Here is a 25,994-nt window from a genome sequence, read left to right on the forward strand (position 1 = left end):
TAAGGAACGTTTAACTTGCCAATAATACTTCCACCCAGAGATAACCATAGTTACCAGTTTTGTCTTTTTCCTGCTTTTCAAAAATTTTATGTAGCATGTAGAATTTTCACATATTAAAGCCTGCTCTAAAGGATAACGTCACTGACTGCACAGCATGCGTGGCCACTGTGCCACAGTGCCTTTGCACACCCATCTGTTGATGGGCATTTACATCATTGAATACTATTCCAACAATTCACACTTGTGAGAACTTCCTCCTACAGAAACATTTCCTCTCACTTTCACTTTCTCCTCGAATAAACTCCCAGAAGTGGGATTACCTGTCAAAGCTGAGGGCAAAACTCTTTTCCATTTGGCGCTTGCTTCCCATGTAGGAAATACCAGGTGTCTCCTCCAAACAGGCGTGGAGGTCTCTTCTGGTTTGAATCACCAGCGTTGATCATCGGCACCTGCGTGTGTGTGAAAGCATGTGTGTGTGAGTGTGAGCTCCTGAGTGCGAGTTTGTGTTCATGAATGTGTGTGCACATGCACGTGTGAGAGCTTGCGCATGTGTGCATCTGTGTGTGCATGTGTGAACATGTGCACAAGTGCATACATATGAGCATGTGTACGAGTCTGCATGCACATGTGTGCATTTGGGTGTGTGAGCATATGCATGTGAGCGCATGCAGGTAAGCATGTGTGTGCAAGCATGTGAGTGCATGCAAGCATGTGCACGTGGAAGCACGTGAGTGTGTACACATGTGTGAGAGCATTGTGTGTATGCACAGTTATGTGCACGCACGTGAGCATATGCATGAGTGGTGAGTGGGTGCATGTGAGCATGTGCATGCGAGTGCGTGCAGGAGTGTATGAGTGAGCCAAAAGGAATCGCAGAACAGGATGCACATGACCCCGCTCTGCAGAGACCGCGGGGGACTGAGCTGTTCTGTGGTCCTTTCCCAATGCCAAAATCCACCTCCCCTCTGTCCGCGAGGTCATCACGTGTAGACAGTGACATGACTCCAGTGACGCTGACGTACTGGGGCTTGGGTCACTCTCCTCGCGCACCCTACACCCTGGCTGCTCCTGAGGTTCGGGAGAACACTGCAGATCCGATCCTGGCTGCTAACCTGCCCGGTGCCTCCTGTGCCTGCCTCCCCCTGCGTCTCTGGACTTAATGCCGCTCTGGCGTCACCTGTACAGGGTCTTGGTCGGTCACGTCACAGTCGTTTCTGTAACTGAGTTGCAGGCTGCCTTCTTTCTAATAGCTCATGACAGTTAAAAACCAGTAAGCGAGTACCTGTAGGTCAACATGGCAAAGCAAATTTGTGCTTTAAAATCCTCTGTTCTCGCAACAGAAGAACTAGGACGTGTAAGAGGGAGAGCAAGACGGAACAAGCCTCCACACGACAGGCGTGTGTCTCTGTGGACAAGAAGAGAGCCCGCTGGGGGGCATTTCTAGTGACTGCTGGGCCCAGGGGTCGCTGGGCCCCAGTGGGGGCAGCCCGTGCGGGCTGGGCCTCAGCCTCCCCCTGCTCGTGCTCCGGGCAAGAGGGGCTGCACCGCGCTCCCGGGGCCTGGGGGTGGGGCTCAGCACCGCCGGCCCACGGGGGAGCCACGTCGTCACCAGGTTGCCTGGGCCGAGGGGACCGGCTGACGGCCAGAATCCCGAGATCCCCTCGTGGGCTGGCGGAGGTGGCTGAGGGCACGTGATCACAGGAGGAGAGAGAGAAAAATACCCGCCCTCACCAGCTGTGCCCGAAAACCCAAGCTCCGGGCCGTGTGAAGGGACCAACCCTCACAAATGCGGCAGCAGGTGCTGTAAATCACAGGCCTGGGGGGTGCGCGGCCAGATGGGCTCTTTCCTCACACTCCATCGGGTGTGCAAAATCGAGCGTGTTGCAATTTGCGTTGTGCATTCTGTTCTTTCCAGGGGTAACATGGTAGTACATGAGAGGGGCTGAACCGTGTCCCCCAGGACCCCCCTGGGGAAGCCCGAACCCCCGGACCTCAGGTATGATGGTTTGCAGATGGGGTCAGTGATGGAGGTACAATGAGGCCACTGGGGTGGGCTCTAATCCCATAGGACTGGCGTCCTCGTGGGAAGGGGACATCAGGACACAGACCAGCAGAGAGGACAGCCACGTGGGGACACAGGGAAGACACGGGCCCATGAGAGGCCCGAGAGACCGGCTGGAGCCAGCGGGACACCTGGGGACCCAGCCAAGGGCAGCCGAGGGCCTCGGGTTCTTGCTTTCTCTCTTTGGCTTTTTCTTCTGTTGCTGTGGCACATTTTCAAGTAACTTCCAAGAAAGGTGCAAACCCAGATGCTTCTGGAAGCTTCTGTGCGTCTGGTGGTCCCACGGCAGGCCCTCAGTGTGGCTCCTGCCGGGGTGCAGAGCTCCGCCTGGGCCTCCCTAGGAGTCTAGAATTTCCAGGGACCCTTCGACTGTCTGCTCAGGTCTAGGCCCTCTGCCAGCGACCTGCGTGTTTTCGTGGAAGCTCCTAGAATCCTGCCTTTATCCTTGGCATCTCCCAGGCAGTTACACAAGAGGTGGACTCTGTGGGTCTGTTCCCATCAGTGCCGTCACCTCCAGGTGGCCTCCGGGACTTCAGCTTCTCCGTGTTACCCCAGGGACTGACCAGAACCCCCCTGACCAGCTGAGGCCGTCCTGCCCCGACGTTCTGTCTGGTTTTAGCCTCCCCTCTCGTACTTTCTCGGCCAGCTCTCAGACCCGTTTTTACCCGAACACTTGGTTTCTTTTCCAAAAGGTCGCTCTCATTCTCCGAGTGTCCCTTTGTGTGGTATCTAGTTTTTATGTCTGTTCCTCTTCCCAAATAGCTCTGAAAGCACAAACTCAAGATACTTTGGGAAGAGCTCTTCTGTCGCCGAGCAGTGGAGGGGGGTCCCTCCTGGCCTCACCCTCTGCTGTGGGCTCTCCCCCGGGTCCCTCCCGAGCCATGAATGGCCTCTTTCGGGCCATGAGAGCACAGGCCCAGCTTCCAGAAGCCCTGGAGTTCCCCACAAGCTCCATTCTTTGGCAGGGGGGGCTTCTGGTTCTGCCTTTTGGTGAGGGGGTCAGGTAGGCCCAACCTGTCAGGGCACCAGGGTGACAGGGTGACAGCATGGGGAGACACTGAGGGGCCTGAAGGCATGGTTCCTGGTGCCGCTGCTGGGTGTTTGTGCCACCCCATGCCTGGCTTCAGTATTTGCACTGACCTTGACCTCTGTGTGCCCACCTTGACCTCCGCGTGCCCACCTTGACCTCCGTGGCCCGGGCAGGCCTCCAGCTTCTCCTGCTGTGACTCACCTTGCTCTGTCCCTGCGACACGCACCCGTCAGCTTGCCTCAGGCCACCCACTCGCCTGGGCACACCTTTCCTTCCCTCTTTGCTGGGTGTGTTCTCTTTGCTGTGCATCCAGGGGGCGAGGTGGCACCGTCCCCAGAGGAATGAAGGCGTAGGCATGTCGGCCTTTGCTGCCTTGAGTACAGATGACAAAACAGCATCTCCTCGGGGCTCCAGTTTACATGTCTCGGCTCACTTTGCTTCCCATCTGTGCCGGTCACCTGTATCCCCTTGGGATAGGACACTTTGCACCCTGGCTTCATCATTTTCTTGACTCGTATGAGCTCTTTACATGTAGAAAGCCGTTCACCCCTCTCCCCTTATTTGCCGCCAATGCTGTTCACGGTGTGACTTAGGAATATGAAGGAGAGAAAACCCGTGGTGACAACTGCGTCCTGACCAGTCCCTGCCTTATTTGTGCCTCAGCCAGGACCCCAAAGCCGTTCACGGATCCCCTTGAACTTAACCTGAACGTCTCCTGCAAACCATTTTGGGAGCCCCACCTGGCCTCCTCCCACCTCTGCAGAGTAGGACAGAAGCCAGGTCGGCCCTGGGGGCATCCAGATGCCCAGGGGACAATGGCCTGTGCTCCCTGGAATTACCGTGACTTGAAACTTGATGTTTTTGTATCTGTAAGAATCAGGTGGAGCCAACCTGCTTCTCGGGAAAGCCACTTGACGGCCTTCCATGTGACTGCATGTGGGCCGCCTACATGAACCAGCTACGTGTCTGCCCAGCGGAGCTTTGAAAGCGGCTCCGACTCCTTCAGTTGTTCTCTACAAGCAAACAGAACTATGCCCAGAAAGCCCACCAGCCTAAAGTACTCCCGATGTCACCACAGCACGATGGTCAGCTTTCTGCCCTTAGAGCCCACCTGCGAGCGTTGTCATCCTGTGTGTCAAGTGGGTTTGCACCACCTCCCTCCCAGTTACCAGGCGGATCCAACGAGGCGGCCCCGGCATCTGGCAGCTCGGGCCCCTTCACCGGGCACTGGGGGCCAGCAGCTGGAACAGCATCCGTCGTCCCCTGGTGCTGGACATCCGAGATCCAGGTGGGGGGGGTCCCTCCCGAGGCCTCCCCTGGGTAAGCGGATGGTCATGTCCTCCCCAGGTCCTCCCAGGGTCGTCCCTCAGTGCAGGTCTGCATCCTGACGTCCTCTTCTGATGAGGACGTGGTCACACTGGAGCAGGGCCCACCCTAGTGACCTCGTTTACCTCATCACCTCCTTAAAGACCCCTCTCCACATACAGACCCATTCTGAGGTCCTGGGAGGTAGAGAGGAGACACGATCCAGCCCTCCACGCCTGTGTAGGTGCCTCCTGGGATTTAGTGTGCCATATGTGCCTTCTACCTGCCTGCAGGTATCTGGAAAGAGTCCCCAAAGGGGTGATGTAAGGGAAACAGGGTATCCGGGTCCCCGTCCCCAGAGCTGGTGACCATCAGAGCAAGGGCTGTGGTCGGGGTGCCCTTGGCCCAGGAGCCAGGCCTGTAGCACCTGGCAACATGGTCCCCCTTCCCCCGGAGCGCTTGGCATCAATATTTGCTGCTGCTGAATCATCACGGGGCTGTGGTGCCCCTTGGAGCAGATTTCCCCAATCTTCCCTAAAACAGTAGCAGGCTGGTGACTCATGAAGTTTTGTAACTGAGGGCCTGTCAGGTTTTGTAACTGAGGGCCAAGCTGGGGTGGGAGGGGCTGCTGCTGGCCCACACGCTTAAAAAGAATGTATGTGTTCATAACTCTTGGGAAGAAGAAAGAAGAAAGAAGAAAGAAGAAGAACAAGAACAACAACAACAACAACAACAGCGACAAAGATCTTTGAGCCAAAGGAAAATGAAATGACATTTAATGTCAAAATTTGTAAATTAAGCAGGACTTGGAGGAAAATGTACCCTAAAACCCCTGAGTTAGAGAAAGTACAAATCATCCTGAGAAACTAGAGAACATGAGTAAATTAACCCCAAAGTTATCAGAAGAAAATAAAGATCAGAGTAGAATTCAATGAAATTGGAAACTCAAAATAACAGAGAAAGACCAATAAGACCAAAAGCTATTTCTTGAGATCAATAAAATGTATCAACTTCTAGTCACATTGATCAAAAAAAAAAAAAAAGAGTCTACACAATCCTACATCAGGAGAGAGGGGATGTCACCACAAATCCTACAAATGGTAAAGTGGGTAAGAAGGGAATAGTAAAAACAAGTTTGTGATAATCGAATGAACAACGTTCAGGCAATGACATAAATTCCCAAAGCTACCTCAAAAAAGAAAAAAAAGAAGGAAAGCCTTATGGCCCTTTATCTTTAGAGAAGCTCATTTTAGTTAAAACCTTCCTACTCTAAAGACAGACATACAAATCCAAGCCGAAGGGCTTCACTTCCCAAAACGTCTGAGGAAGAAATGGTACCAATTCTACGAACTCTTCCAGAAACCCGCAAAGGAAGGAACAGGTCCCCACTGGTGAGGCCTGCTTCGCTCTGACCTCAAAGCCTTGTCTGGCCTAGAAAATGAGAGAACAACCTATATGTTGGCAAACTGAACACCAATAAAAAATAAATTTACAGAAATAAATGAGTGAATGAATGAATGAATGAATGAAAGACAATGAGAGAACTACATTATTCATGAGCGCCGACGCAGATCCCCTTACCACGTTTTGGCAAAACGAATCCAACAATGCACAGAACTGTTCCCGCATGACAGGCAGGCCCACGCCGGGCCACCTTCCCTCCGAGTCCCGCCACTACGGCGCCACCACCGATGGGAATCACCCTCCCGAGACAGGCATTCCCTGTGCAGGAACAAGTTGCCCTACTATCATCCAAACTGAGGTCGGCGTCCCGATGGTCTGCGGAATCCAAAGGAAACACGGCTCTGGCACACAGGCATTGCGGTGGCCACAGACAGGAGGAAGCTCAAGCATGCAGGCTCCTGTGACCACCCGGGGTCCGTAAATAATTAGCCCCCAGGCCTGGCCTGACCGTTCCACAACGGCGTGAGACACCGTGATGTCTGCGTGACAGGCTTAGGGACCCACAGGGCAAGCGGGCAAAGTCGAGAAATGTCCTTGTTTTGCTGGGTTTACAGGAAGGTGAGGTGGCCTTTCCCGGTACACGTCCTTGGGAAAATATGTCAGTGCGTCGCATGTAGGACCCCTTCCCAGTGACATGTGGAGGGTCTCCCTGCCACTGAGCTCCCCAGAAAACTCACCGAGAGGCGGGGGCCCGGGGTGTTGTCAGTGGGGAACCCCAGGGCAGGCCCAAACACTGGGCTTACAACATCTAAAGGGGCACCGAGAAGAGCGCCTGCCAACCCAGACGGGGCACCGCAGCCTCTGTCTGTGGCGCTGGCCGCACGGCAGGTGCCTGGTGAACAAGCCGCATACTTTTTGGGAATGAAGCGTGAAGAGAGCGGTTTTAACCTCAGTGCGGTTACGCAGAAAAGAATAATTAGGCTATGTTGTTCCCCGGCATACGGACGTGTGTGCAGACCCCCTATGTACTGGGGTACGCACACGCGCACGCACACGGGTCTTCCCTCCTCTATCTACCCGGAGGAACGGGATCACCCTTCATGGTCCCGAACACGCGTCCTGCCCGGACATCCTTAGCCGGGACCTGTCTTTCCCCGGTTAACAAAACCAGAGAACAAGTATCAGACTGGCCTCCTGCGGGTGGAGCGTCCCAAGAGATGAACAAGGCGGCGTCCGGAGGCCGCCCAGCCGCACCGAGGGCTTACTGCGCGCCAGGCCCGCCGCCAAGCCCGTCCTGGTGGGGAACTAGTCACTGTATCCTCACCCAGGCTGGAGGTTTTATGTGTCACCCGGACCAGGCCACAGGACGCCCACACGGCCACCAAACATCACTTCCAGGTGTCCGTGCTGGTCTCTGCAGCCCATGGTCTTCTTCGGGGAGGGCAACCTCACCCCCCAATCCTCTGGGCTCCACCTGTCTGGCATCGAACACTGGCTCTCCCTGCATCCTGGCCCCCAGGGGGGCCCCAGGCTGGACACGGGGCTCCCAGGATGAGGCGACTGCCCCCCTGCTCCGGACACCACTCAGACCCCAGCTCCTCCCCGCTGGGCCATGTACCAGTCGCCCGGGCCCGAGCACCTCACATCGCTGCCCTGCTCCCCACCTGCAGGCTCATGCCCTGGGCAGGGCTGCCATGAAGACCAGACACAATTAAATGCCTCGGATGCTAGAGAGCAGCTTCGTAATACATCAGGAGTAGAAAGCTCCCGAGAGCTCGCATCCACCGACTCTGTTCTAGGGCGCGCCCCCTGCCCACTTCTAGCCGGGGAAGCCAAGGGAGGCTCTCCACCCAGGGTCCAGACGTCTGCAAGTGGCACAGGTGGACTTGTCCAGCAGGCCGGAAGGCCTCCCCATCCAGAGCCGAGGGACACAGCAGGGGACGAGGGGGGCCCCTCGCGCATGCCCGGCTGGCCCAGACGAGCACCGGTGTGCTGGTCACCTGGCAGGTGCACAGCCCACGCCTCCGGTAGTCATCCCCTCCCTCCCCAGGCTCGGGGCCGACAGCTCTCATACCTGCACCCGCACACCTACTAACTTGGGTGGGCGGTGCAAGAGTAGCGTTTTCTGCACACTCCCATGACCCTGGGGAGACACGCTGACCCGTGCAGCGCAGCAAAGGCTGAGCCACTCTGCGTGGCAGCCCTACTGCCGGACGCCTCTGGGGATGGGGAGCTCACTGCTCAGGATGCCACCAAACTCCTCTGCCTGTCAGGTGGGGTCATGCGGTTGTGCTCAGCTCCCCCTGGTCCCCGTCCTGCCCCAGCACTAGCCCCTACACCCGCATGGCCCCTCCCCAGGGGCTCTTTTGCCGCACCCCACCCTCCGTGGAGCATACAGAGCACCTCTTGCCTGTGCCATCCAGAGCTAGTCCAGCCGCAGGACGTCCACCTGCCGGGCGTGCAGGGCCAGCGTGCACGAGAACAGCAGGATAACCATGATGGGCTCGAAGCTGAGCCCGGACACCGCGTTGCACCTGGGGTAGGTGGGGGGGGGGGTGAGGGGGGAAACCTCTTCAGTACGGAGGGCCCAAGACCCATCCACGTGCCCCAGGTCAGGCCAGTCGGCAACACCTGCCACCGGCCCGGCTGCAGCACCTCCCGCCCGAACCGAGGCCTCACTGGCCCTGGGCCCAAATGGACACACGGAGAAGCCGCGGAAACAGACAGCGCCTGATGTGTGTGTCCGGGGGGCCCCGCAGCAGTGCACCTACCCCGAGGCCCGGGTGTAGCCGCTGAGCTCCAGGACCAGGATGTAGGACGCGGTGAGCATGAGGAGCAGGATCATTTTGGGCAGGGAGGACACTCGCAGGAAGATGGCCAGTGGCAGCGTGCCCACAGGCCGCAGAGCAGGGCGCGGGGCACAGACTCGCAGGGCGCAGTGGACAGCAGTGTGCTCTTGCCGCCGGGTGTCAGGACCACCAGGGTCCTGTTGGGGCTGGAGCTCCAGGCCCAGGGCAGACAGTCCACCTGGAGGGGGCTGACGAGTGGAGGGGACAGGGGCAGAGGGGAAGGGGCGGAGGGGGCGGGGGTGAAGGGGGAGGAAGAGCAGAGAAAGCAGGGCCAGAGGAGGCAGGGGCAGAGGGGGCAGGGGAGGAGGGGCAGGGGGGAAGGGGCAGAGGAGGCAGCGGTGGAGGAGACAGGGGTGGAGGAACAGATAGGAAGAGGGGGCGCTGGGTGCAGAGGAGGCGGGGTTGGAGGGGGCAGAGGAGCAGAAGGAGCAGGGGCTGATGGGGCGTTGGGGGTGGAAGAGGCAGGGGTGGAGGAGGCAGGGGCAGAGGGAACACAGGGTCAAGAAGAGGCAGGGGTGGAGGGGATGGTGGGGAGTGGAGGCAGCAGGGGCAGGAGTGGAGGGGGCAGGGGCAGAGGGGTCATGGGCAGAAGAGCAGGGGTGGAGGGGCAGGGGTGTTGAGACAGCAGCAGGGGTGGCAGGGAGATGGGGGCTCAGGACCAGCTGCCCTCAGCCCCACCTGCCCCGCCCACCTGCTGCTACAGCTTCCTGTGGGAAGGAGGGGATGCTCCCAGGTCTGCTTTTCCCTCTCCCTCTGCCCGTCCCCAATATTGTGCTTTCTTGCTCTCTCTCAAATAAATAAAATCTTTTTAAAAGAAAGAAGGCGGCTTAAATACATTTTGCAATAGTCAACACGTACCTTCGTGGATAAAAGCACAAAGTTCTTTTTAGATTCACGCTCGTGAAATTCGAAACAAAAACTAAAAAAAAGACCGCAGGGACCCGGCACAAGACGCTGACGAGACCCGCAGCCAGCCAGGGCCGGCCCTCTGGGGAAGTCCCGACCCTCCTGTCCCCACCAGCTGGCCTTCCGCGTCCTATGGGGCTCCCATGGCACAGCCTCGTTTCCAGATTCCGTTCGGGATAACTGAGCCTGATGCTCCCGCGCCATGCAGACACACTGGGCCCCCAGATCTCGGGGAGAGGAGCCCCCTCTAGTGGCGCCAGCCCCGACTGCTCACCCCTGGCGCTGGCCACCTCCCTCCCTGTCCAATCTCGTGTCCACTCCCGGCCGGAACTGAGATGTGCCTGCGGACTCTCGCCCGGCCGACAAGGCACACGCAGCTCACCCATTCGCTCAGGAAACACGGGGGGAAAGGGGTTCCTCCTGCTGTGGACATCAGGAACCCCTGGGGGCACTGCCCAGGCCTGGCCTCTGGTGGCCTCTGGTGACTGGAGGGTCACAGGCCGACGCTCAGCAAGCTGTGCCCGGAGTGCAGGGAGGCTGAAGCAGGAGGTGGCCTGGAGTGTGCAGGTGGAGCTCAGAGGCGGGGGCGGCCTGGGGGGTGGATGCGCCGTTCCCATTTGGCAGCCAACCGGCCAAGCGGTGGCGGGTTCCAACGACGATGCTGAACGGGGGACACAATCTGCCCCTGTGGCTCCTCCAGTCTGGCCCTCCCTCCGCGCTCTACTCACTGAAGGGCATATGCGGCGGGCGCTAGCCGCTCCCAGATGTCCTACGGCCGGGCAGGGACTTATGAGTCCTGGATGCACTCACGCAGGACAGCTCTGATCCCACCGCCCACGTGCCAGCGCCACACGACGCTCCGCGGAAACGAGAGGGCCAGCGAGCCGCCGGGGGTTGGCCTCGGTCACCTCCGACCCGGGGCGCCCAATGAGCGCCTGTCACACCGTCCACACTGCGGGCAGCCCGGTTCCACTCCCTCTGCTGCCCGGGCACAAGCTCCCCCGCCCTCAGTCCACAGCACACGGTGACATACAGGGATCCGGTGTCTTGGGACCCAGGCCTCGGGGCCACTGAGCACAGCGGAGTGCACAAGGCCGGACACACCGACTCGCCGGGTACAGAAAACACGCCAGGGCTAGGACGCGGGCCCATAGGAACCACGGGGCGCTGTCATCCTCCTCGCCGGCCCTGCTCAGGGTCGCGGACCCCTGGCAGAAGGGCCTGCCTGGCAGGGTCACCTGACAGCCACCTCCCCAGCTGCCCAGCTGGCATGCTGGCCCGGCCTCGGTGCCTGTCCCCTGCCCTTCAGAACCTTCGGCCTTGTCACTGCCCCGTCTCCACCCCGGGGGCGACCCCCAAGGTGGGAGGCCAGGACCCGCTGTCCCCGGCAAACAGACAAAGGAACAGAATCGGCAGGTGCGCACGGCCCCACCTGGGAGGCATCCCGCATGCAGAGGTTCAGGGGTAAGGGGCTGGGCCAGGATTCAGGGACGCGGCCCTGTGCTCCAGGAGGGACAGGAATCCAGCAGCGACATCAGACGACAGGGAGGGAGGGAAGGGCCGGCGCGCAAGTGCACAGTCATGCGTTCTCATGCACACACGGCCATGCACACGCATGGACACTCACGCAGGCACACTAACAGATGCACAAGAACGTGGTAAGAAAGGGAAGTCGCCAGGGGCCCTCTGGACGTGGGAACCCAGGCTGGGCCGGTGGCAGATGCACCCAGGGAGCTCGTGGAGCCCGTCATCCTAACTGCAGCCACGCAGGGACTGAGCGAGATGGGCAGGAAGCTTCCCCCCACAACCCCACCAGTAAGCACCGACATGGGGAGACCCTGCCCCCCGTGGGGGGGCGGTGAGGACCACGCTCTCAGACCTGGCTTTGCACCGACGGGACCCGCTCGCAGGAACACTCGTGCACATGCCTGCCCGCCTGGGATGTCCAAACCCACCGGCCACACACGTGACGTCCCGAGTTTGGGGGGGTGTGGGGAGTCAGTGTTGATGGAATTCACATCCCAGCAAAATCGTCACAAATGTGACCTCACGGCCAAATCCACAAAAACCCTTAGAGGCCATAAACCCCTGGGAGTGCCAGCCAGCAGAATCTGGCTTCTTCCTGAAAAGCCCCTAAAACTGCGGGCTGGGGCCAACCCCGGTGTGACTGACAAATGCCCGCGATTCCAACCCCCAACCTCTCCACCAAGTCCCTTTCTGTCTTCCCCCCAACTCCTAATCAGTGGGGCCCATGGAGAGGTCCTCCCTCATGGAGGACCTAGCGCTGGGCACTGCCCTCCTGGGTCAAGTCATCTGGGAGCAGATTTTCTAGGAAAAGCTTGATCCCCACACGGGGCCATCAGGTGGTAGCCGTGTTTACAGCATCTGGGGACGGAGCAGCTTCCTGTGCTTTCTGGAAACTCTGGAAACCAAAGGAGAGCCACTCCACCAGGGGGTCTAAGAAACTGACCTCTCTGGAAGGAAAGTGGACGTTCCTCCTGAAAACAAACACTGCCAAACTCTCCTTGACTTTGGGTAACTGATTATTACTAAATTACTACGTTTCTCTTCCTTTCCAGAGGCCACTATTTCTCACTTTAACATATCTGAAGAAGACGTGCACCTAGAAATCAACGTCCCTCGAAATCTGTCCTGAAGTCAAGGGTACACGTTGCGCGGATGGAAAGGCGCTGAAAATATCTTGTGTCTTAGAACTGTGTAAACGACACACGAGAACCTGAGCGTGAGCGTCCCACATGTGTGCCAGAGAGGGCCTGCCTGATGGGTGACTGCAACCAGGGGACAACGGGCTGTGGCTCGTGCGGTCCCGGTGCCAGGGACCACGGGGGCAACGAGCAGACGAGGAAGGACCTCCGGCGCCCTCCTGCCCCGACGGCCAGGCCCGTCACACTTACTGCGGGATGATGGGAAGGTAGACGAGGCCGAACAGGGCGGTGAGGGTGAGCGCCAGCACAACGGCACTGGTGAAATACTCGTCCTGGAGCTGGTGGTACTGGGAGACACGGAGACCACCCATCAGTGGCTGCAGCTGCCAGGACATATGCAGGGTCCCCGCAGGGACACCCGAGACCCGAGGACCATGCCGCCTGGAGACGGGTCGCGGGCGGCTCCCGGGGCCCCTGCCACCTACCTTGCACTCGCGCTCAGCCTGCTTGTACTTCAGGGTGAAGAAGTCCAGGTCTGCCATCTCCAGCTCCATCTGGCGTGCTTCTAGGAGGCGGCCGATGTACCTGTTGACGCGCGTGCCCGGTGTGGTGTAGACGACGTTCGCAGAGAACGATGAGCGGTTTCTGAGTTTCTCCGATGCGGTTCCCAATGCCCTCCGCTGCCACCATGGAGGGAAAAAAACAAATGTCAAATCCTCCACTCATTTAAGAAAAAGCTCTTCCACTCCCTCAGCCTGCTGTCTGGCAGGGCAGGTGCGGGGCCGGGATGCGGTCGTGCCTCCACCACCTGAGGTCCCAGGTGACTTAGTGCATCATTGGCCCTGAGACGCCTGCGTCTGCAAATAAAGGCACACGACGTTCATGTGGCACTCCGTGTGGATGTGGGCGGAACCAAGCACAGAGCAAGAAAACAGGAGTTGGTTCTTAAAAAATATCAATAAAATTGACAGATCTCCAGCAGGCATGACAACAAAAAAAAGAAAGAGAGACTAACAAACCTGGGGATGAAACAATTCTACTATTGACTCTGCTGACGTCAAAAAGGCAATAAGGAAATACTGTGAACAATTACACACCTTAATTTGACGACTCAGACCAATGAACGACTCGGAACACACACGCTACCACAACTCACCTAACATGAAAGATTATGAGATTAGCCCTGTAATTTACTAAAGAAATTCAACTCATAAATGTAAAGTTCCCGAAAAATGAATCTCCAGCTCCAGGTGGCTTCACTGGAGAATTTTACTCAACATTTAAATAAGAATTAACACCAATTCTGCATCAACTCTTCCAGAAAACAGAAAAGGTAACACCTTCCAACTCACTTTATAAACTCGGAATCATCCTGATACCAAAGTCAGACCGAGACAAGACAAAAAAAGGAACACGACAGGCCATCTCTTTCAATACCGATGCTACAATCCTTAACAAAACAGCAAATAGAATTCGGCAGCCTAAGAACAGAAGCACGCACCATGACCATGAATAGAGATGCAGATCCTTTTACACATCTGCACATCGATGCAATACACCACAGAAAAAAATCCCATAGTTGTGTCAATTGACACAGAAAAATTTGACAGTTGAATCTGACAAAATTCAACACTCATTCTTGATAAACAAGATCAGAAAACTAGGGAGGGAGGGGAAGTTCTCCAACTTGATGAAGATCTACAGAATACTGACAGCTACTATCGTACTTGCTGGTGAAAGATGGAGTGCTTTCAGCAACCCCAGCCATTGCAATAGGGCAAGAAAAAGAAAAAAAAGAACATCAGAAAACTGGCCCTTTGCAGATGCCACAATGGTGTATGTAGAAAATTCTATGTAGGGGAGGAAACAACTCTAGAACAAATGAATTCCATAAGGTCACTGGATACAAGATGAACATAAAAAAGGTATTTCTTGGGGCACCTGGGTGGCTCAGTCAGTTGGGCGTCTGAGTCTTGGTTTCAGCTCTGGGCATGATCTCGGGGTCCTGGGATGAAGCCTCACATTGGGCCCCCTGCTCAGCAGGTAATCTGCTTGAGCTTCTCCTTCTCCCTCTGCTCCTCCCCCTGCTTGTGCACTCTCATTCTCTCTCTCTAAAAATAAGTGTATTTCTTAAACAAATAATCAACATGTGAAGACCAAAGTTAAAATTCAGTGCCATATGTACTCATGGAGAAAAACCAAGTACTAGCTACAAATCTAACACATACACAACTTGTATGCTGAAGACTAGATGATACTGATGAAAGAAATCAAAGATTTCAATGAACAGAGGGACACACGTGCTCATTGATAAGAAGACAGGACACAGTAAAGCTGTCGATTCTCCTCATATTGATGTGCACAGGTCCTTAAAAAAAAAGATTTTATTTGCTTATTCATGAGAGACAGAGAAAGAGGCAGAGACCCAGGCAGAGGGACAAGCAGGCTCCATGCAGGGAGCCCAGTGTGGGACTCCATCCCAGAACCCCGGGTCAGGGCCTAAGCCGAAGACAGATGCTCAACCAATGAGCCACCCAGGTGCCCCGTGGTGCATGGGTTTAATGTAATTCTTATCAAAATCCTAACAGGAATTTTTTCATAGATAGACAGGCTTATCTTAAATATAAATGGAAAGGGAAGGGGATGAGAATAACTCATTTTTCTCAAAATCACTCAACCCAAGGTTAAGACTGATTGTGTAGGTACCTACCCTGGTGGGAGCAGTACACCGCTGGTGACAGGGGAGACACAGAGAACTACAGAATAGAGAGTCCAGAAACAGCCTCACACCAGTATGGTCAATGATTTTTGACTAAATGCAAAAGTAATTCAATGGAAGAGGATAGTCTTGTCAACAAAGGGTGCTGGACCAACTGGTCGTCCTTGTGCAAAAAAGGAAATCTCGACCTAAACCTCACATGTTATAAAAAGAACTTATCAAACTCAACACCCAAGAAACAAACAATCCAATCCTGAAATGGGCAAAAGACATGAACAGAAATTTCACAGAGGAAGACATAGACGTGGCCGACAAGCACATGAGACAATGCTCCGCATACAGATCAAAACCACGAGATCCCACCTCACACCAGTGAGAATGGAGAACACTGGCCAGACAGGAAACCACAAATGTTGGAGAGGATGTGGAGAAAGGGGGACCCTCCCGCACTCTTGGTGGGAAAGTGAACTGGTGCAGCCACTCTGGAAAACTGTGTGGAGGTTCCTCAAAGAGTTAAAAATAGATCTGCCCGGCGACCCAGCAATTGCCCTGCTGGGGATTTACCCCAAAGATACAGATGCAGGGAAACGCCAGGACACCTGCTCCCCGAGGTTTCTAGCAGCAATGTCCACAAGAGCCAAATTGTGGAAGGAGCCTCGGTGTCCACCGAAAGATGATGGATAAAGAAGATGTGGTCTCTGTATACAATGGAATATTCCACAGCCATTAGAAACGACAAATACCCACCATTTGCTTCGATGCTCCGATGGAACCGGAGGGTATTATGCTGAGTGAAGTGAGTAATCGGAGAAATATGGTTTCACTTATATGGGGAATATAAGAAATAGTGAAAGGGAATGAAGGGGAAAGGAGAGAAAATGTGTGGGAAAAATCAGAGAGGGAGACAAACCACAAGCGACCCCTAACTCTGGGAAACGAACAAGGGGTGGAAGAAAGGGAGGTGGGTGCGGGGTGGGGGTGACTGGGTGACGGGCACGGAGGGGGGCACTTGCCGGGATGAGCACTGGGTGTTATGCTGTATGTTGGCAAATCTAACTTAAATTTAAAATTGTGATAAAATATATGTATCTATAAAAGATTAACTCAAAATGCACCATAAGTTTAACCAGAAAACATATAAGTATAAACGTTTAGAAGAAACATGATCATCTTTATGGTTTCGGCTACATCGAAAATTCTTAGAGCATCAGAAACACAGTCCAGAAAGGAAAAAATATCAGTAAATCGGACATCTTTGAAATTTGAAACCTCTGTCCTGGGAAAGACACTGTGAACGGGACGAAAAGACAAGCCACACGTATGACAGTAGGATCAGATCCCGGATTCATCGAGAGTTCCGAAAAGTCAACAGTACCCAAGAAAAACAAAACCACTGCAATTACAAAGCAGACAGACATTTTGCCAACAAAGAAGAGAAAATATATGGACAGAAACAAGGACTTGAACAGGTGGCTGGCATGACGAGCCACCTGGGAGATGCCAATAAACGCAAGTCACTAAACATGTGTTGGAACAGCCAAATTTTTCTAAAAAGAGACCACACAAAGCTGGCTGGATGCAGAGAAGCTGCGTCTCGCACACGTGGCTGCCGGGAACGTGGTATGGGACGGTCTTTCCGGAAACAGTTTGGCGGTTTCTTAAAAAAACCCAAAAACCAAAAACAAGTCCCATCCGCGGCACAGCTGGGCGTCTGTCCCAGATAATAAGCATTTACGTCCCCACGAAAGAGAACGCGAGCGAATGTTGCGGTTTTATTTTTAACAGTCACGGTCGGGAACAAGCTAAACGTCCTTCAAGGGTCCCGCAAACGGTGGCCCGCCCGCCCCGCGGAATGCCAGCCGGCCACGGGGGACGGGGGACCCGGGGCTCCGTCCCGAGGGAGGAGGAGCCAGGGTCACGAGTCCAGGATGTCCTCAGTGCTAGGTCAGCAAGGAGAGCCGTCCGTGGGGGGACCGGGGGGTGGGAGCGGGCAGTGTGGCACAGCAGAAGGGGGATTGTGGTGTGAGGGAACGTTCCGGTCCCCAAGTGTGGCCTCCAGGATGACCCGGGGCACAGCCACACGCACCACCCAGCGGTGCCCGTCACTAGCTCAGGTGCATACGTCCTGGGGAGCTGCGACCTCGGGGAGCCCCCCAGGGGCCCCAGTGTGCACACTGCGTGGTGCCACCACGGACGTGCGTGCGGCCAGGGTGGTGCATCACTGCCCCCCTCCGTAACGCGGCGAGAAAGTGGAACGGGTTGGGACAGAGCCGTCACCCACGACCCCTGCTGGGCAGGTTGCTCCCACGCGACCAGCAGCGAGCGCGACCGTGCTCCTCCCGGCCCGGCTCCTTCGAGGGCAGGACCTCCACTGCGCCCCCCCAGCTCCCGTGCCCCGTGGCGAGGCCTCGCTTTCCCTCTTTGTCGTTCTTCCCTGCACTTTCCACAACAATCATGTTTCCTCGGAAAACAAGTCAGAGCCAAGGTCACAAGGAAACGTGCCCGTTTTGGTGCAGACTCTGGCCGCCTGGGCCTGTTTCTTGACCTGCCGGAGGGCAGGCTCGAGGCCTGGGTGCAGAGCCCTGGGTGCGGGCCAGCTGTGCAGCCCCGAGGGCGCCCCTGACCTCTCTGCTCCAGCTTCCCGGGCTGCGACCCACAACGATGGGGGGCACGGCGTGCTGCCAGCAGGAAGCATCGGAATCCACGCAGAGACCCAGGTGAGGCAGAGCCGCCGGGAGCAAGAGGCCCTTGCGGGAAGTCGGGAGGCCGGGCTGGGCCGGCTGACCCCGGGCAGGAGAGGTGACCCGGACCTGCTCTGCTTGCCACCAGGCCTTGCAGGGACATGGGGGGAACGGGGCTGTCCGGGCAGGAGAGCCAGCTTGGGGGCCGACATGGACTTGCCTGCTCTGCGTCCTTCCTGCCAGCTGAAACGAGGATGCAATGACCGGAGCCCCAGCATCCCGGCTGGGCCACGTGGCGATGACAGCAGGCAGGCAGGCAGGCCGGAACAGGGTCACGGGTCTGGCTCAAGGTGATCATGAAGCTGCCACGTGGGCCCCCACCTGCCTGCTCTCTGGGTTCACTTTAAGCATAAGAAAGCTAACCTGTCTCCTGGTCAAGACCCACGACCGCGGGCTTGTACAACAGCACGATGCCCACGCTGACTCACAGCGGCCCTGAGTGCACACACGTGTGACAGGCATTTGGGGGGCTCAGCGGTTGAGCGTCTGCCTTCAGCTCAGGGCGTGACCCCAGGGTCGCGGGATTGAGTCCTGCATCGGGCTCCTGCAGGGAGCCTGCTTCTTCTCCCTCTGCCTGTGTCTCTGTCTCTCTCTCATTGTGTTTCTCATAAATAAATAATTAAACCTAATAATAATAGTAGTAGTAGTAATAATAATAATAATAATAATAATAATAATAATACAGGGTGGAAAAGAGGCACCAAAGTCATAGCTACAACCATTCGTCCAGAAAACCGAGAGAGCCAGCCCTGGCCACACACGAGGGCCCCTGCACAGGACTCAGTCCTGGACATGGAGGACCGGGACACAGGACCAGTGACAGACCCCATCTCAACGGGGACACGGGCCCTGGGGGTCAGTGGGGACAGTGCCCGTGGGCAGAAGGGCCTGCCCGGAAGGGTCACCCGACAGCCACCTCCCCAGCTGTCCAGCTGGCATGCTGGCCCGGCCTCGGTGCCTGTCCCCCGCCCTTCGGAACCACCGGCCTTGTCATTCCCCGTCTCCACCCCGGGGGCGACCCCCAAGGTGGGAGGCCAGGACCCGCTATCCCCAGCAAACAGACAAAGGACCAGAGTTGGCAGGTGCCCACGTCCCCACCTGGGAGGCATCTCGCACTGCAGAGGTTCAGGGGTCAGGGGCTGGGCCAGGATTCAGGGACGCGGCCCTCTGCTCCAGGAGGGGCAGGAATCCAGCAGTGACATCAGACGACAGGGAGGGAGGGAAGGGCCGGTGCGCACGTGCAGAGGCATGCGTCCTCGTGCACACTCGGCCATGCACACGCATGGACACTCACGCAGGCACACAGATGCACAAGAACGTGGTAAGAAAGGGAAGCCGCCAGGGGCCCTGAGAGAGAGAGAGAGAGAGAGAGGCAGAGACACAGGCAGAGGGAGAAGCAGGCTCCATGTAGGGAGCCTGATGTGGGACTCGATCTTAGGACTCCAGGATCACACCCCGGGCTGCAGGCGGCGCTAAACCGCTGCACCACCAGGGCTACCAGAGGTCTATTTTTTTTTCCAGAGTTCTAGTTTTATATGTGGCCTCTCCATTGTCTATTTGTACAGTCTTATATCTCTGTATGACAGCATGTGGAGAGAGAGGAAGAGGAGAGAGAAAAAAAAGGGGAGGGGGAGGGATGGCAGGAGGCCCTCAGTGGCTGGCAGGCCCTCCCAGCCTTCTATGGGGACAGTGACCCGCATTCAAGGTCTCCAGCCCAGGACCCCAGGAAAAGTAGACGTGTTCTGAGTGCACGGACTTCATAACTGAATACAATAAAGGTCCTTTCAGAAAACAAAAGAAAAACTGTCCAACATTTTGTCTTTCCAGACAAATTTTTATCTTGTACACGTGAAACAATTCAACCTTAGAGTCTGTCCTCCGTCTCCGGGAGCATTTGGAGCCAGCAAGACACATGTCCCATCTCCGATGTGAGCAGAGGCCCTGGGCTGTCACACATGGAAGCATTTGAACCCCAAATATAGTGGCTGTCAGTGTGTATACATGGGGCGGCTGCCGGGGCCCTGGTGCACACAGTTTCTCATGGAATAATGCATGTTGCCTCAGGTCCGAAGTTCATCCACATTAATTTGTTGTTGCACGTTTGGGGGAAAAAACTCTGTAAATAATCAAATCTCTTGCAAAATGCCTCTGTATATTCAAGAGTCAGTTGTAAAATGTTTCTGTTTTGTGCTAAAAATATATGATTAAAGGCACTTCTACCATAAATGGACTTACTGTGGTGACATTTATACTATATCTAGATATTCTCTATAAAAAGTCTTTTGATCATGAAAATGAGTTTTATGCTATTCGTTGGTATATTTACTACCTAATGACCAACATCAACAATAGTTTTCTTTTTAATACTATTTTAAAATAAAAGGAAAAAATATCCTTGGCAGGGGGTGGGAAATAATTTCGAATCTGCATATGAATTACAAATTAGAGATAATTAAAAATGTTTTTGTGGCTGTATTTAGGGGACAGTGCTTGCCACTGGATGTCCAGCTTGCGCCCGGATGCACGCAGGCCTCTGCTGGCTTTCCCAGGAATGAGAACTGACTTCCTGCCACCAGCCACACTCTCTGTCCAGAATCCTCCAAGACATTTTCCTCGCTCTTTCTGTGGCCCTTGAGAAGACTGACCCATGCCTCCATGTTGAGTACAGCCCAACACTGTTTCTGGGATTCCTTTCCAACCTGTGACCTCTCAGAAGCACTGGGTTTATATTTCTGGATTGTCTATAGCTGAATGGGTTTTCAAGACAAGTCTGTAGGGTTTCACAGGCCAGAAGATGGGTCCTGGCGCCCATGGTGGGTGCTGTGAGCCAAGTCGGGGTCCAGAGAGTAGAGGGTCTAGAGGCTGCACCCCCGAATGGTTTCAATTCAACAAATGAAGCGCCAGGTATGATAGAACATCATTCTCTTAGCGGAGGGCTCAGAAATACGGGGAGATACAGCCCGAGGACTTCCAGGCCAGCCCGGGGAGCAGAGGGTGTGAGACGGTCAGAGGGCTGCATGCACAATGGGTGGTGGAAGGTCCAGGGACAGATAATGGACATGTAGGAAGAGGTTGACCTTCATGGAAGGCAGGTGCAGGAAGTGGAACTTCCATGGGTTGGATGGATGATTGGGTTGAAAGATTGGCTTCAGAACCATCCAGCTAACCATAGTAGAACCTAAAGATGCTGGATGAAAATCGGTTGGTCCCACTCATATTGCATTGGATGACTCTTTGGGGAAACATGACCTTCTCTGTTAACTGTGTTTTGATGAATTCTTTCCTTTATTGCATGTTTGTCTGCAGAACACTCACCCTGAGCCAGATCCTGCTCCAGGCCTTAGGGGCACATAAGTGGATAAAACAAGACTTACCTGCTTTCTCAAGATGTGGATTCCAAGAGGGAAGTAGATATGTAAATAAAAGGTAATATAAAAATATCTTTGAGGGAGACCTGGGTGGCTCAGTGGTTGAGCATCCCAGGTCATGACCCCGGGGTCCTGGAATCGAGTCCCACATCGGGCTCCCTGCCTGGAGCCTGCTTCTCCCTCTGCCTGTGTCTCTGCCTCTCTCTCTCTCTCTCTCTCTCTGTGTGTGTGTGTGTGTGTGTGTGTCTCTCATGAATAAATATTTAAAAAATATACCTTTGGACTTGTCTCCATCTTCACCTGGTGGAGATAGGAATTAAGAGAAATGCATTAACATCTGTCATGTGCTTGTTACATGCCCAGGACCCTGACTGTACACACCTTTGTGCAATTTACAGCTGGTGGAAATGGCAGATGCTGCTGTTCTGACTTGCTGTAGAGAAACCACACGAAGTGCAGCTCAGGCAAGGGTGTTAATCTAGAAACCACTCATGAGGGTGACTGGAGATGGGACCAACATGAGAAGATGTGGGAACAGGAGAGGCACCACTTACCACGGGTGGACCCAGGAATCTTAGTAACAAAGTGTTTGCAAAAAACACTATAGAGAAAATTTACAGAATGTCTCTGGAGAATTTATAGGGTAAGTCGACCCTCCACCGTGGGGAGAGTCAAGGTCACAAACGTGTCACTGAGTCCTACATCGGTGTAGGATTCTAAACATTTCCAAATGAGTAGTGGGGATTAGAATGCATGCCTCTGGGATCGCGCTCAGAACAGAAACACTCAGAGAAGGAATGAGAAGTTTATGACAAAGATAAAGGAGAAGACGGACTGATGTACGTCAAGAGTCTTTCAAGGCTCTAATGAGATTAATCTGGAGGTTGACACATGCATCAACAAAACAGAGAAGCAAGGCCAAGATTGTGTGGATGTGTAAATATATATAATAAATATAGAAATAGATGTATTAATATGTTCATTTATGCCAAACTTCTCATAGAATGTTTAGAAATACACTTCACGATCTCTTGAAAAAGAAGGGCTGACTTGGACAACAATATGACAGACACACCTCAGAGAGAAAGAGAAGGAAAAATCAGTCCAGACCAAATCTAAAACTTCTCTTTGAGGAACACGCTGTAAAGAAAGCTGAGAGAGCCGTGGCAGGTTGCCGTTTGGGAAAAGACATCTGTGTCATACATGACGGAGGGATCAGTATCCAAAATACTGAAAGAACTTGAGGAAATTAATTGGAAAACAAGCAGCCCCATAGATAAGTTGTCAAAGTGTGAACAAGAGTTTCACATGCCAGGAATCCTGAAGGAATAACAGGAAGAGTCCCAGCCTCGCTGTGAGCAGCGGTGGGGAGCGCGGTGGCCCCGAGAGTGTCCCCTTGTCATCAGACAGGCAGGAGGACAGCGAGGTGCTAATTCCGGGGCAGCTGAGTCCAGGGGCGGGTATGCCGCCGGCTCCAGGGCTGCACACGGTACAACGGGGAGAAGCAGTGAGGAAATGGCCAGCAAGTTCGGAAGGGCACAGTCCCTACACCCGGCACGTCCACCTGCAAAGTCACCCCCAGTGAGTCCAGCTGGTGGCAGTACCGACGCTGGGTGACGTCTCTGCGAGGGGAACCTTGGGAGCAATCCCAGCGCCCAACGCTGGAGAACAGGTCTGTGTGTGACCTTAGGAAGCAGTGTGCTTGTGCATCATGTGGCGTTTGTCTCCTTGTGACCGGGCCATGTCACTCATGGAAGGCACAGCTCCCGGCGACTGCACGTGGGGTGGGGGAAGGACCCAGTGTGCCGGAGTGGATGAGACTCCTCCGGGGCGAGGGCTCTGTCCACCGTGCGGCTGCCTGCCTGATGGTTTTGTGTTGGGGTTAACAGGTGATGGGCGGGTTAGGGATGCTCAGGGGAAGGTGATGAAGTCAGGTCCCAAGGGCTGCTCTTCAGAGACCCACGTGTCTCCTGGAGACTTCCAGCAGGCACTTGACTCTGTGGGTCTGGAGCTCAGCAGAAAGGCCGGACACACAGGTCAAGTGTGAGAATCTGTAGCTCATGAGAGTGTACAGGTGGTCATTGGAGGTTCTGGATTGAAACGGTTGCAAGATATATCAGCTTTCGCGTCTGCGTCCTGGGGAGAGACCGTGCCGTCTTGATGGGTCTCCCAGCTTTGCCTTTTGGGCCCAGTTCCTAAGGCTTGATCCCTTTCCATCCTGGCTCCCTGCTCTCCGCCTCTGCAGGTGGCGACCACGTAAAGGCCAAGCGTCCCGCTGTGCCCACACTGTGCAAAATGTGAACATGAGGGCTTTGAAGAGCAGTCACAGAAATGCCCGCTCAGCGGCTGCTCCAGCCTCCCCACACCCCACAGACTCAGCTCCAGAGGAGTGAGTTTGGGGACTTGAGTAATTAATTGAATGGAAAAGAACCCAAACTGGATAGGGATGAATTTGAAGTTAGCTTCTAAGTTGTGGCCAGTTACTGGGCACGGGACGGGGGGTGCTGAGGGGGTGGTGGAAGAAATATCTTAAGCATGAAGTTTTATACAAAAAATAAATAAAAAATCCATACAGAGTCAAGTTTAACTTCTGAAAATGAAGGAAAAGGCAAGGGGTATGAGTGTGTCCCCTGCATGCTGAAGTCACCATGACACCTTGCAACTTTGAGGAAGTGAAATGTTTCATTATGGGTGAAAAGAAGCCACTTCAAACACCCCCTGGTTGAGCGCTGAGCCCAGAAGACTCGGCCGATGTAGCCCTGGGGGCTTAGACCTCCTGCAGAGTAAGGGCTTCCCTGGCAGAGGGTCTTGGGACAGGTGGGGCGGGGAGTCAGGAGGACTGGCTCTCAGGCTCAGCTCCACCCCACCTGGACAGGTGCTGTGCCCTTGGTTTGGTGTTTTCCGTGAGATTCACAGGCTGGGAGCGCGAGATGTCTGCATGTCAAGAACTGGATCTCGCTGAGCACCTGCAAAGCCGATGTGCGTCCTGTGGGGACGGACACTCAGCTCCGCCGTGGGCTGGGCACCGTCGTGCTGTTTCTGTTTCTTTCTATCCCTTCGCTGTGTGTGTATCCCAGATGCTCTCCGGGGTAATCGGAGCTTCCAGAGGGTGGCCCTCAGATGGCTGCCAACCATCGGATCCCAGATGTCTGCCTGGCCTGAGGTCACTGACTGAAACAGCCCCGGGGCCGGACTGCTGCCTTCCCGGCACCCCGGCAGCCCGGGACAAGGAGGTTGTCACTGAGGCTAACTGTCCTAAATTAAGTGCTTGTGAGCTGTTCAAGTTGTATTCCATGAAAACAGGGTCATGAAATTAGGGCTTCCTCAGGGAAAGCCACATGAGCACAGACCGACTAACCGTGGGTGTGGAGCACACCAGGCCGCCACGTGTCTGCTGTCCAGCTCCCCGAGTCCTTGGGTAAGGGACACATGACCTGTGAGTCCACACATGTGGATTTTCATGACAAGGCCTGGGGGGGAGGACGCTTTGGGGACTGGCGAACAACGCAGTTGTGTTGGTAGGGCAGGGCAAATATATACAGTCTGTATTCCTTATTTGTAATATGTATTTTTATTTATTAATGCTTAAGTGCTGTTTGGTAAGTTTTCTTAATAAAATTATTCCTGATTTTACTTTTTTTTTAAAAAAAGATATTATTTATTTATTTGAAAGGGAGAGAGAGCATGAGCAGGGGTGGGGGGGTCAGAGGGAGAAGCAGACCCCTCGCTGACTGGAGAGCCCGACATGGGGCTTGATCCCAGGACCCTGTGATTATGACCTGAGTCGAAGGCCAAGGTTTCACGGACTGAGCCCCCCCAGACGCCCCTCACTTTGTGTTTTAACAGTGGGAACATCCGGAGACCTAACATGTGATCCTCATTCTTACTGACATTAAAATAGAAATGAAGAGTCACCTTTGGGGCAGGTGCCCAGTGCCAGGCCCAGCGCTCACAGCTTGTCCCTGCCGTCACCGACCCCACACGACCGTGCAGGGAAGTGAGTGCCTTGGGCCAGGTGTGCAAACAAGCACACAGGACAGCAGGTCAGAGGGGAGTTTCCAATGAACAGCACCTCACATTTGCGTAGGAGCACCCCGGGCTGTGTTAGCACGACTCAGAAACAGAGGTGCCTGAGGCCCCGGCCACCCGTCCTCCACCTCTGACGTCGGAAACTGCGCCCGTGAGCTTCATCTCATCTTCCTGCGTGTTGTCTACGAGCTCACTATCTCTCACACTCCAAGTTCATTCCACATGTCCTTTCTTCTTCCCTAAGCTATGAAATAATATTTTTTCCAATAGCCTTTGATGATTACATCAAAAACAATAGATGTTCTGAAAATAAGAAATTCCATGCAAGGGCGGGTCAGCCTTGGCCCACAGGGTTTGTGGGCTGCAAATATTCATGCTGGGAGGGAGGCAGGGTCAGTGCAACCCCGAGGGGAGACCTGGACGCCAGTTTCCTGGAGTCTCGTGATGGGAGTTTTGAATCCTTTTGTAAAAATGTGTACTGGCAAGTTGTTTAACTAGATAGACTTCTCAAGCTTGATGTCTTCTTTCTTTTCAGCTATTTGCCTCCCATGGCCCAGTGTAGACCAGACACTTCTGAGAATTTTGCTTTGGGGGGAATGAGGTGGCATTGACAGAGGTGTTTTACTGGAGTGTTTTGTACGGCTTTGTGGCTGTGCCCCAAATCACCTCCCAACTCCCCAGCGAGATTGTGGAGAGGGGCCTTTAGGAGATGATGACGTCTAAGTGAGTCATACAGTGGGACCCCATCCACTAGGCCTGGTGTCCCCATAGGAAGCATCACCAGCAAGCTTTCCCTTCCTCTCTCACTCTCCCCACCGAGGAGGACGGTGTTGGGTCGGGGGAGCACTTACCAGGAACCAGACTGTCAGCATCTCCATCTGGACTTCACCAACCACCAGCAGGCTCCTGGCGCAT

The 25,994-nt window shown here is 54.8% G+C and overlaps 2 protein-coding genes across 3 annotated transcripts in view; both read left to right on the plus strand.

Moving 5' to 3' along the window:
- LOC140599791 (adenylate cyclase type 1-like) overlaps positions 1–24,683 on the plus strand; it is a 220,285-nt gene extending 195,602 nt beyond the window's left edge. For both annotated transcript variants that reach the window (XM_072764995.1, XM_072764997.1), the window contains 2 exons: positions 12,136–15,737; positions 20,163–24,683. The gene's annotated coding sequence lies outside the window, so the exon portion shown is untranslated. The remainder of the gene's footprint in view (positions 1–12,135; positions 15,738–20,162) is intronic.
- Positions 1–25,994, plus strand: part of LOC140599794 (adenylate cyclase type 1-like) — a 240,582-nt gene that overhangs the window by 26,778 nt on the left and 187,810 nt on the right. The gene's annotated exons all lie outside the window — the stretch shown is intronic.

The sequence above is a fragment of the Vulpes vulpes genome, chromosome 7, assembly GCF_048418805.1.
Source record: "Vulpes vulpes isolate BD-2025 chromosome 7, VulVul3, whole genome shotgun sequence".
Classification (NCBI taxonomy): Eukaryota; Metazoa; Chordata; class Mammalia; order Carnivora; family Canidae; genus Vulpes; species Vulpes vulpes.